The following is a 12,591-nucleotide window of genomic DNA, read 5'->3' as shown; positions in this document are numbered from 1 at the left end:
AAATAATCAGATAATCATTGTGTTTTAGGAACTGAAAGAGGGAAAATGACTTGCCAGGAAAAGATATGTCTGGAAAGACCTTTGAGATCTTCTAGTGCAGTGTTTCTCAGGTCCCTTGGGTATCACATTGATCTTTTCTGGGGGTCTGTAAAGTCAAAACTATTTTTACAATGGTACCAGGACGTTATTTGCCTTTTTTACTCCATTTCCTTATGAGTGAGCTGTGGAGTGTTCCAGAGAACATACATGTGACAGCACAATAAATTGAATGCAAAAACAGGTATGGCAATCCAGCTGTCTCCTATGACACTGCATATTAACATGATTCGCAAAAAATGAGAAGCAATGCTATTCCTTTATCTAATATTTAAAAAATATATAAAAGATATTTTCGAAAGTGCTGTTTACATTTATATTGTTATATTTAAATCTATTAATAGCTACTAGAGTTTTAAATTTTCCATTTAATTTTATAATATGGGAAATATTGATGGATATTACCACATCAACCAAAATTCTTTGGGGGTATTTGCTAATACTTAAGACTAGGTTAAGTGGTCCTTCAATAAAATTTGAGAACAATGGTTCTAGTGAAATGCCTTGGCGTACCTGATGAACTCTAGAACTGTACATCAAGCAGCTTTTTACTTTCCATGAATGGACCTCAGCCTTTCCCAATGTGCAGTTCTCCTTTTCCAGGGATAGTAGTATTTTCTTCTATTGCATCAAAATTTGTTCCTGATATTTTTCCAAACACTGACCAAGTGATATAATTTCAATGTAAAGAGAGATTACTGGATCAATTAATTGTAAACAATTAATTAAGATAAAAAATTTGGGTCGTTGGGGTGGCAGGCATGTTACATTGTCACTGCTGCTAAACTGTTGGATCACTTGACTTCACTCCATTTTTCCTTTTATACAAATTGGGTTCAAAATTATGTGTAAAATTCTACATTTTATTGTCCCAGATCACTTCATTGGATAGACTAATTTTAGTATGAAACCATTGTCTTCATTTATAGTGACTCTAATTGGAACATTTCTTAAATTTTCTCTCAATTTCAATAAATAAAAACAAAACATTTCTTACCTGGAAATAACTTTTAAGTTGGATAAATTTTCCTTTTTTTCTTAAGGCGCTAGGTATTGAACCCAGGACCTTCACATGCTAGGCATGCATTCTACCACTGGGCTATAGCCACAAGCTCAAGTTTGATGATTTGATGGAGACTTTGATAGTGATGAACGAAGGCTAGGTTGTTGTGAAATGGATATTAATACTAGATTTTTTAAAAAATAATAATTTTGCTATTTTCATCTTGTCTCTGAATAAAAATGCTTCTTTTCTTGGTTTAATGATCAGTCTGTAATAACAAAGCACCATTTTGTAGGAAGGAAATATTAGTTCATCTGGTCAAAACAACTCTTTGTTAATAAATGCAGCTGTTTTCCAATTTAACTTTCAGACTTATTCATTATTTGTGGATTGATTAATTTTTCTGTGCCACCTTAAAAATTGTTCTCAAAAAGAGGCAAGAGTTTTCTTAAGCTATACTGTTTTCTTCTATTTTTCTGACATTAGATGTCTGCAGATGTTATTGTGAACTTAAGAAATATATGACTTTCATAGCTAAGCATTAGAAAAAGGACGTATAACATGACATTGCTTTCCTATTTCAGTGTGAGTTCCCTGGCAATTCAAAGTGGAAACCCACAGGGTAACCACAGGAGGTAACACCTTCCTGGATCAATATTTGTGCATCAGATGTTATAAGAATGTTTTGTAAGGTTCATAAATAAAGAGCTTTTTTTCTCTAGACTCAGAAATGAAATTAAAAGGAACTTGGCTGTCAAGGGACTTGCCTTGTCTGGAGCAAATAACCAACTAAAAAGAAGGCCTTAAGTAAGTCAATTAAGGCCAATGTTCAGTGAAATGAAAACCAGAAATATTCCTTTTTTTTTTTTCAAGAGATCCTTTCCCCCCAGTTAATTGGTAGATTTATAAAAGCCAGGTCATATCAAATAAAATCAAATCCACCAACCTTAACTAAATGTATCAAGTTTGATTCAGTTCCACTCCACAGACAGTTATTAAACATCACTTTTTTATGCGCCAGGATTATGATAGGGTCAAGCTTTGAAACTATCAAGAAAACACAAGCCTCGAGGTTTATACAGTCTGGTGAAGGAGTCAGACAACAGCAAAAGATGTCTTCAGAATCTGGTAATCAATAAACTTACCAGGGGCAACAGTGATTGGATAGAATAGGGCAGAGGAGGGAGGATCCCTGAGGTAAAGCAAGGAGGAAATATAGTGTGGACTGTGACAGCAAAGCTGGTAACAGTGAGAGAAGGGGCTGAGAAAGTAACTAAGGGCTGCCTTACATGGTACAGCATGCTGAGCAGCCCAGTCACACTTGTGAGTTACAGCAAAGTTTTCAGCAAGGAGGGTTATAATTAGGATAAGTATCACGAGTATGCAATATGAAGTTAAGGTTACCTCTGCCCCACTCACTTGGTTGCTGAATCAGGTGTCAGGTGTGCCACTTCTGGCAACTCAAAGGAAAAGACAGTTTCACAAGGATGAGGATTTGACAGTGGATCTGAGCATTATTCATTTGATGGCAGCATATTCCAAAGTAGTGCTTTGTTAAGTGGGTTTCTGGATTATATTATCTTAAATAACAGAATTATAAAGTTTCCTAATGAGATCGGGATCAACCTTGAAAAGCTATTGTACTCAAAAGGAGCTACTGAATCATTGAATCATGACCCAGCGAAGTTTATTTCAGGGAAGCAAAGGAAGGTGAGTGTTAGGAAATGCATTATTAAACTTATCATCTAATAAAGCCAAGAAAAAGAATAATCCCAAGAATGCCAAAAATGTATTCAATAAAATTGCTCATAGTAATTTTACAGTGAAAAGACCTGGCAGATATCACCTTCATCAAGTGATAAAGATTAATATCTCCAGTAATAAAATTCATCAACATCATGTACCACTTAGGATGAACCAAAAATGGCATAGGACCTCTGGGATACTTCTCATCCAAATCCAGATAAAACATTCAGAAAAATCCAACTTGAGCACCATTTTACAAGATAATTTCTTCTCTTCCAAAGTGTTGAAGCTATGGAACTGATAGATTAGAGAGGACTAAGGAGATGTGTCCATTAAATACAATGGGGGGATCTTAGATTATAATTTGGAAAAGAATAAATCTGAATAAATATTGTGGCTGAGTTAATATTATACCAATATTAAACTCTTAGTTTGGTTATATTTTCATGGTTATAAGAGGCATTAACATTAGAGGAAGCTGGATGAAGAATATAAGAAAATTCTCTGCACTCTCCAAAATTATTTTGTAAGACTAAAATTAATTAACAATAGCATTTTTAGAAAACCTCATCCAATTTCATTCTTCAGAATTGATGAATTAAATTGTTATGTGAATTATACTTCGATACAACAATTTATTTTACAAAAAAGTGATTTTCATTATTTACAAAGAAACTCATTAACTTTGTTAGCTATGGTGGATGTTCTGATTTTCTTAATATTTATTCATAGACATTTTAAAGTATTTGCTGATAGATAGCATGATATCTAGAATTCACTCTAAAATACCTGGATATAAAGAGGGGTTAGAGATAAAACAACAATTGTTAAGTTAGGTCATGGACAGTGTCTTTTATACATTTGCTATATTTTTATGAAAGTTTAATGTTTTCCAGAATGTGAAGTTTTTAAAAAGTCATATAATATTTTTATTTTGCAAAAAGATTAGAGTACCAAATTGACAAATTTTTACTACAATGAATAACTGTGAGAGAACATATCCTAGCAAATACTTTTGAGAAACAAATACTTTCTTTGGAATAAGGACATTTTAACAATGAGTGGCAAACTTGAGCTATGGAGAGAACATTCAGACTGTTTGGGAATGTTCAATGTTACAAGATTTTGTAAATGGTAATGTTATGTCTCCCAATAACATTCTCATATCTGAATGATTTAAGAAAGTGAAAACATAATTTAATGTGTTTTAAAATCTTCCAAATAATTTCTTTATTCAATATTATTGAATCCTTCACAGGAATAACTGCTGTTAGCAGAGAGTAGAGGTATTTAAAATGATTTTTTTAAAAAAATGAGCCTTAAAATAATTATTGAGAAAAAATGGAAAGTAAATAAAGGTGCATTTCTTCCATTTATTTCTGTAAATTCAAAAATATCTACTCTATCTGTAATAGCTGTTTTGAAAAAATGAATTTAGAAGTAGGCCTTTATGTTATTAGTTTACAAAGATTTCAACATGATTTTTTTAAAAATAATGTATAATTAAGCATATTCAATTGTGTTACTAACAAAACTATTTTAGGGAAAACAAAAATAGTTTCAGCATCAATAATAAAATAGTTAATTTTTAAAAGTTTGCTTATCCTACTATTTCTCATTTTTTTTTTGTGTGTGTGTGTGGTTTATAAGGTATGTAATCTATTAGTACCATAGTACTTACATACATTTTTGTGGATGGAGTCCTGGGGATTGAATACATGGGCCCTTTACTGCTATCTGCATCTCCAGCCCTTTAAAAAAATTGAATTTTACAACAGGTCTTTCTAAATTGCTAAATTCCTGTGGCCAGTCTAGAACTTGTGATTCCATGCCTCAGTTTCTTGAGTCTCTAGTATAACATGCCTTCACCACCCCCATCCCTATATGTCATTTTTAAACATGAATTTCTGTTGCTACAAATATGATGGATTAAATAGCCTGAAAACCATTACTATACCTGTCTGGAAAAGCTAGATGTTGTGTAACAAATATCCTCTCAAATGTATATTTCTATTCCCAGGATATAAAAAAACTTATGGTTAAATAAGCAATATGAGCCCTCAAAATCAGCAAGGACAGTTGTTGAGCAGGTGCTGATCTAGTTTTTTGTAAGTTCAGAATTGGTGATGTAATGCCTTGTAGGTACAGGAACCTAGGCCACCAACTATGGAACTAAGCTCTTGTGAAGAATGAAATAGGACAAATGTGTCGAGAGACACATTAAAGAAGTTTGTCTGTCTTACCTAGAAACTTTTGGTTGAAAAACTAACAAATAAACAAATAAATAAATAGTGCTACAAATAAATACATTGTTCCTGAGACCTTTTAACCACAAATCAGCCAATCATATCTGTAATCTGGCTTCATACTGATTTTTTAATACCAAGTAATCTCGGAATGTTCCAAAACAAAAAATCAGCATTAAAGTTGTCACAGGCCAGTAATAAGCTTAAAACTCCAGCTGAAGTGAAGGCCAATCTTTGAAGAAACATGCCCTCTACTTAAGTCTTATAGGATTTTACCGACAATCAAACCGACAAAAGCAAACCTTATTGGAGATGTGCATAAAAATCAATCATAATGCATGAAAAAAATATTCAATCATGACTGAAAACAAATATAATAGGAAGAAGGTTTAAATTGCCTAAGGTCAGATAAACAATTATGAAGGAAACAGAAACCCTCAAAATCACGAAAGTATTACAAAACTAATGAAAAGAAGAAGATAAAGACAAGTGAAACTATCAAAATAAAAATTGAAGATATGTAAAATAATCAAACTTGAAAATATGGGGATATTGAAACATGATTTCTATGTAAAAATGACACATATGGATGTCCTTGCTATGATGCTTTTACAACAGGTCCACATAATCAAAAGCTTTGATAGTTCTCTGGTTTAAAGGATTAAAACAAGTAATCTAAATGTGTGGGATAGATTGTAAGTTAAAATTACTGAGAAATGAAAACAGGCAGTGAATACAAATTCTACCATTTTTGGCATGTGCATATGTAGGCAAAATATTACTACCATACATTCTGATTTCTCAAGAGAAATGGTGAAGTCCAACTTTCTATGTAAAATCTAAAATTTAAAAAATATTCATAATGATTCCAAATCCTTCTTAAACCCTGTTTGGGTCTAACAAAACACGATTGTAGCTAACATATTGCACTTCTTTATTTGAAGTGCTGGTCAAGGACTAAGGACCTTTTAAAAGGATTGGGAAAGCAGGGTCAGAAGTACAAAAATACAGAAACAAAGAGAACAGGGGTTTTCAAGCTATAGTGAGAAACAAGCATTGTCAATATGGTAGGAAGGGAATAGGATAAGGAATTAATTCATTGTACTTGGTGGGAAACATGTGCTTCAGTGACTTTTAGAAGAAAATTTCAGTGGTACTGATAACTAAACCATATATCAGTGAATTGAGAAAATGTTATTAATTAGGAAAATAGTTGGTATGTGTCATCTACTTGGACTCAGAAAAGGGGGTACTGACTCAAGTTCAGAAGATCGTGTTAATTTTGTTTATATATTGATGAAAATGTACATACATATATATAAACAAACATATATATGGAAGTAAGAGACTCAAGCATGCTTATATGATAGGAATGAAGATCTAGTGGAGAGGGAGAGAGAAAGCAGGTAATTTATGGGATAGATCAGATCAAAAACATTGTCCTCAAACACAGGAGAGGAGTCCTTTTACTGTAGAACTAGAAAAGAAGATGGCTGCTCTTAAAAACACCTGTAGAAAGCAGAAAAAATATCTGAGGCAATTTCACTTGGGCCCTGATGACCTTTATTTATGTATTTATTTTATTTACTCTTTTTTTAATGAAATAAGGAAAAAAGTCAACAATTGAGAAGGAGGCTAGGAATAGTCTTCAAAGAACATGGTGAATACTAGATAAATTTGTGTCACTACTCCAGAATCCAAAGAATAATCAAAGAAAATGCTTACACTTGTAGAAAGATCTTTTGTAAAAGCTGAGGCAATTAAAAGGAACAAATAATTGCAGGCTTTAAAGACAAAAATCAAACTGTGGAAAGTAGTATGAAATAAATACTGATAAAATTTTGTATGACACAACTCACCAATCTTTTGTTGACTAATTAACTAACCAATTAGTTTCACCGTAAATGTCCTTAGTCTCTTACCTTAAAAGGTGATTATGAAATAATTATTTTGCATTTAATTTCCTCAAAAGACATTTTGATTGTATATTCTACACATAATTACTATTAGAAATGACATAATAGGATCACTATATATGTAATCTCTAGCCTTTCCAGAACTTTCCATAGAAACATACAAATAGGTACTATATGTTACTTAGTACATGTACTACCATTATAAAGATACATCATAATCGTGTGCCCATTTATTGATAGTCACTTAAGTTGTTTACACTGCTTTTGTTATTCTAATGAAGTTTGCAGATATAAATGTATTTGAAGGATATATGTTTCCAGCATTATCATATTAAATTTTGAAAGATTATACCAATTTATTGTATCATATCAACAATGTTATAGAATTTATTTTCCTACTTCCTCACAGGAATCACAAATACAAAGGTTAAATTGTTGTGCCACCAGTAAGAGAAAAGAAATTATCAACTTCTTTTGTTTCTTTTACATGGAGCAGAGGAAATGATGATGAATAAAATGCTGTCCTTGATCAGCCTACAATTTCAGTCTATTGAAAAGGGCAGATAATTAAATAAATAAGAAATAAAGTAGGATTAGTCTGAGAATACTGAAAGTCTAGAATGTTATGAAAACACAAAGGGTATCTAACTGAAATGTGGTGATACAGCCAATTGTGTTGGCATATGCCTGTTACCGGAGTGACTTCAAAAGCTGAGGCTGGAGGATTATTGTTCAAGGCTATCCTCAACAAGTTAGCAGAATCCTGCCTTAAAAATAACCAAAAATGGCTGGGTATGTAGTCCAGTGCTAGAGCACGCCTGAGTTCAATTCCCAGTTCTGCAAAATACAAAACAGAACAAAAAAACTATAACAACAAGATGTTGTTACAGGAAGATTGCTGTAAGAATCAATGACTAATCTGAAACCCAAATGATTAACATGATTTTTTTAAGATAATGTTTGAACAAATTTTTTCTTTTATAATGAGAAGACTAAGAAGCTATAAAACTCAATTGGCAAGAGAAAGCATGCTTTAATGTAGCCAGACTGGAATGTTACTTTGGGGTTTCTCACTGTCTATATTAATTATGTTTTTATTCATTATTTTTGAATTATGCTTTTTAATTTAGAAAATGGTTTTCAGTGGCTGTCCACTTACTAAAACACCCTGCTTTTACAAGTCATTTCTACATTTTCATAATTTTCTTTAAACACCAACAATCTTTTGACCCTATGTAAGACTAGGGTAGTATGGTACAGTCATGTTATCATTCATCTCAGCTTCATAGTTTCTTTAACATCTTCATTGCAATGACCAAATCCTGTACTTTACTTCATCCACTCCACCTCATGACTACCCTTAGATCTCCAATTCTGTGTGTCAAATTTTTTAAACATTATTTTCTAGTTCATTGACATTCACTTATTTTCCTCATTACTTTCTCCCTTGTATTCTCTTTTTGTTTTTTTAAAGAGAGAGTGTGAGAGAGAGAGTTTTAATATTTATTTTTTAGTTTTCGGCGGACACAACATCTTTGTTTGTATGTGGTGCTGAGGATCGAACCCGGGCTGCACGCATGCCAGGCGAGCGCGCTACCGCTTGAGCTACATCCCCAGCCCTCCCTTGTATTCTCAATAGCCAGGAGTGCTCATCCTAATTATTCTAGAAATACTGCTTCCCCATTCACCCTTATCTTTCCTGTCTCTATGCAGAACAATATAGGAAGGGCTTACACAACTCTTAAAAAATTTTATCTTAGTAAATTCATGTTCTTCAACCTTAGCTGGACGTGTGGCAGAACACACCAGTCAGAGTGTCATATAAATAACTCTATTTTGAAATATACTAATGTTCTTTATTTTCCCTATAATTCCTTTGCCATGAGTTTCTTTCTAGTCAAAGCCACTACAAGGGCTATGATAAGTGAGTTTCAAAGTGAAAGAAAATAATTGATATTTAGCTTTTCACCTTAAAATTAAGCTCTTAAAGTTCATTTTAGAAAAAAAAATATGTATAACAGCGAAAATGATGAAATGATTTATAAAAGCACAGTATTTTAGCAAGTGGACAGCCACTAAAAACCATTTTGTAAATTAAAAAGCATAATTCAGTAAAAGCCTGTGATATCATCACAGGTTAGTAGCAGATTAGGAATAATAATAAATTGGGCTGTGCAAACACGAGGAAGTACATACAGTTTGGAGGTAGCTCTGCCTTGTGCTGAGGACTGTGGCTCTCTGTGAAGGCCCCACGTCAACAACCAGATACAGGTCTCTAGCATCATAGATATCTGTGCTTCAAGGATTTCTAAGCTCATCCAGATACTCTGTGTGTGGAACTCTTCTTCCCCACCATTTTTCTAAGTTCATGAAACTTGAAATCATCAAGAATTGGTTAGAGGACCTTTAGATGGTTAGAGGAGACATTGGTGGTATGGAAGGTCAAATCCCCAGCATTTGCCTTCCTAAATTAAAAGGAAAGAGCTCAAGGGTTTCTTTCAGTTTCAGAAAAACAGAGAGATCTAGGCTCACATTATCTCATTACCCCCTGGGGCTGGCATACCATAAGCCATGAATAAATGTATAAATGATCATGTGAAGACTTGAAAAGGTCTATTTCCAGAAAGTAGTATTAGGAGAACAAAGAGGTGATCAGAAGATGAAATAGGGTGAGGATAGCTAGAAGATTTATAGTTGAAAAGCACGATATTAAAGCAGAAGCATTTTATATAACAGTGAATAAAGAGTGCTCTGAAAATTGAAGGTTCCCTCTGCATACTTGGAGGGGGGCAATTATGGTCATAAAATAAGTCTGTGTGACAAACATCTCTAGATACATCGTGGATGTTTTTACTATGCCACCAGTAATGGGGAGGTAGAGGGTAAAAAAGGGAGAAGAGGATGAAATAGTTTTTCAATTAATATTCATTGAAATAAATTTGTATTTAAACAGTCTCAGCATGAAATTAGGCTCAGGACAATCATGATAAACAAAGCAGACGTGGTTCCTGTCCTCCTAAGACTTACCGTCTGTTCAGGAAAACTAAAATAAACCAATAAATTCAATTAACATTTATGCATAATTTAAATTTAAATCATGAAGATTTAAAGAAAGACATACGTGTCATCTGAGAGAATTTCCAAAAGATTAAGGAAATCTTCTCTAAGGAAAGAGTCCAAAGAGCTCTGCTCCATAGGAAGACAAAAACGTTGGCCAGACACAGAATTTAGGACTTCTGGTCTTCTTCACTGAACAAATGCTAACACAACAATATGTTGCCAAGGAGAAAACAAGCTGAGGAACTTGAATCAGAGTATGTGTGTACGTATGTACTCATAAATAAGAATAATATAAATGGGAAAATGTATGAATATGTGTCTCTATAGATACAGAGGAACATGGAGCTACTGAGGGGATTTAATGCTTCCCAGTTATGGTAGCTGGTCTCTGAGAAACTACTGTCACCTGCTACAAAGCAGAGTCAGGAGGTATTATGATTTAGATATGATATATCCCCCAAAAGCTCATGTGTGAGATATTGCAAGAAAGAGGTGAAATGATTAGATAATGAGAGTTATCATCCAAGCAGAGGATCAACCCCCTGCTAGAAATTAACTGGGCAGGTAAGGTATGGCTGGAGGAGGTAAGTCACTGATGGTGAGCCTTTGGGGTTCATATTTTGGCCCTGGTGAGCAGAACTCTCCCTCTGCTTCCTGGTTTCCACATCTTGAGCTGCTTTCCTCTGTCACACTCTTCCATCAAGATCTTCTGCCTCACTGGGGCCCAGAGCAATGGAGTTGGTGATCTATAGACTGAGACCCCTGAAACCTGGAGTGTCAAATAAACTCCCCCTCCTCTGAAATTGTTCTTTTTCTGTCTTTTGATCATAGCAGTGAACAAGCTGGCTAAAACAGGAGGGAAGATGTGAAGTAAGTAGCAGCAAGGACAATCTGCAGCCACCATCCAGAGCTAGAACTCAGGATTTTAAAGTGGAAATTGCTCATCTCCCCTCCTCCAAGTCTTCACCTTAGGTATTGCTGGTTTTCCTATTAAAAAAAAAAAAAAAAGTTGGCCTACTTCTGCACAAAGCTAAACACACTCTGGGTCCAGGATTCAGAGAAACTGAACCAGATGAAAGAGGCGACCAGCTGAGAGTAGAAACAGCTGTAGGCTGCACTGCCTTCCTTCACAAGGCAAGCTGGAAGATTTCGGAGAAAGGGCTTTGAAGTTCGGCAGTTTCATACCCTGCACCAGCCTACCAAGTGTAAGATGAATATGGTCACCCTTCATACTCCTTTTCCAAGTTCCATCCTTACCTATGGTGTACACAGAAGAATGCTGAGATACATAGTTTCAGCTTAGTTGACTTGACCCAATGCAAATCCACTCTAGTACTAATTCTTAATGTTTTAAAAATCTTTTCTGGAGGTCTTTAGGGAGGAGAAAATCGAATGGGTTTTATTGTTAGGAGCTGAAAGTAGGAGGATTAGACTTGGCCCTCTGTCCTGGAGTTGTAATGAGAGAAGGCTCAGCTCTAAGAGAGAAGGGTGACATGAAAGTGTTAAAAACAAACTCCAATGGAAGGCAGCACTATGATCCAGGACTTTTATTGGGATACTGTATTCAGCCAGTATAGTCATGACAAGGCTAATCTCTAAAGGAAATAGTAGAAGATGAGAATAAAGACAACCAAAGTCACATCAACTTAATAGAGCAGTCAGCTGGGGAATACCACAAGGAAATAAAAGAGTTGATGCAGTCAGAAAATGTTTTCATAACTGAGCCAAAGGAAAAAAAGAAATCCATTCCTTCTTGACGCCATCTACAAACTAACCCCACTTGGCTTCTTTTAGTTTCAATCACTCTAAACTTCTTCCTGTCCTCTTCCCTGAATGCAGAACACTTACGTAAATGTTTCTTTACAGCTTCCATCTGGCCGCTGTTTCTGTCACTTGAGTTTATGATTTTATAGGTCTACCTTGTCTCCTTTGTGGGACCTTAAGTTTCTCAAGAGCAGCACTGGGCTTCTTGCTCTTTTTATAATACTCTTTTGAATGTTGCTTTTCACATAAGGGTCACTTAGTAAATGCTGTTGACTGACGTGGTGACAGATTGAAGGATTTTTTTCTGTTTTGAGGAACTGTTGGTCCAAATTGAGCAAACTGACAAGTTTTTGCTTACAAATAGTAAAAAATAATGGATTAAAAGGGAGACCATTGAGATCAAAGATATTTCACTAATAGTTATTCTGGAACATTCTATACTATCAATATAAAGAAACTTTTAGATCCAAACTGGTTTTGTTTATTTGTTTTTTTGTCAATTACATCAGCATATCCTTTTGATGATATTCTGTTCTTAAAATTTCACTCCCTTCAGCAAAGTTTCTTCGAACTTCCCAAGAAGGAAACTCTCCCTATTCACTCTGCTCACAATACTGTTGATAAGTCTTGTTTCTGCAGTATCACTAGGTGTTAATCATACTTCCTCTCTTCCTATAGTGTCTTACTCTCCTTCCCCATCAAAGTCACTTTCTTGTTCTGATGTCATGGGCTATTATATATAGATGTCTCTGTCTCTGTT

This window comes from Urocitellus parryii, chromosome 11, assembly GCF_045843805.1.
Source record: "Urocitellus parryii isolate mUroPar1 chromosome 11, mUroPar1.hap1, whole genome shotgun sequence".
NCBI classification, from domain to species: Eukaryota; Metazoa; Chordata; class Mammalia; order Rodentia; family Sciuridae; genus Urocitellus; species Urocitellus parryii.
The sequence above is the reverse complement of the archived record's forward strand: the minus strand, read 5'-3'. Positions refer to the sequence as shown.